Genomic DNA, 843 nt, shown 5'->3' with positions numbered 1-843 from the left:
TATCCCCTGTGTGCCTTGTCGACTCAGTACCTCTGTTGCCAGAAGATGTGAAAAGCGGTAAAAAAATTGGAAAAGGTATACCTCTCACCATGACAGTGAATGATAGCAAGATTGAATACATTCATTGGGACGATCCCAACGAGCTTGTAGATCGCCTCCGATTGCCTCGCACCAAGCTGGTCACAATGCGCACGACAACGAGATGCTGTCGATTATCAAGGAACTTCGCGAAGCGGGTATTATTATAAATTAAACAACACAGTACGAATCATTTAGTCAACATCGAAATGCCGATCAACAAGTTTGGGACGTCGATCGGTATAGGCGGAACAAGTTCGTACTACCAGTTGAGTGGTCTACTCAGAAATTACGTGCGTGATAACGCTCTTTGCATAGTTGCATCTGACTTTGATGCAAAATCACGCAAGATTCGACGTGTAGCACTGCCAGTAGATGATAGCGATGTCGTCAACAAACGTTTCGTGCAACAGACGATACAAGTTTTGAAAGATCGACAGGACGAAATCGAGAGAAAGATTACCGCGCTTCAAAATAATATGCAAATGCTGATTAACGAGCTTCGAAAGTCGATTCAAGAAACGCATCATCGCGCTGAATAGAAAAGACTCGAACATGTCGAAAAAGAAAAGTCTCGAAAAGCAGCAGCTGATCGAGGAACTGCACGCTCCCGCGAGAAGAAATTTTCCACGAAGACGCGTCATAGTTTGTGGATACGATGACCTGTGGCAGGCGGATGTAGTCGAGATGCGTCCGTATACGCGATTCAACAGAGGTTACCACTACATTCTCACTGTTATCGATGTGCTGAGTAAGCATGCATGG

General features: G+C 45.0%; 1 protein-coding gene across 1 annotated transcript in view; it reads right to left on the bottom strand.

The window, feature by feature from the left end:
* The window catches only part of LOC105450667 (lipase 1-like), a gene marked incomplete at its 3' end in the record, with an annotated part of 5,270 nt that overhangs the window by 3,081 nt on the left and 1,346 nt on the right, over positions 1–843 (bottom strand). The gene's annotated exons all lie outside the window — the stretch shown is intronic.

This window comes from Wasmannia auropunctata, unplaced genomic scaffold (assembly GCF_000956235.1).
Source record: "Wasmannia auropunctata unplaced genomic scaffold, wasmannia.A_1.0 LD336058.1, whole genome shotgun sequence".
Taxonomy (NCBI): domain Eukaryota; kingdom Metazoa; phylum Arthropoda; class Insecta; order Hymenoptera; family Formicidae; genus Wasmannia; species Wasmannia auropunctata.
This window is presented reverse-complemented; position numbering and strand designations above follow the sequence as displayed.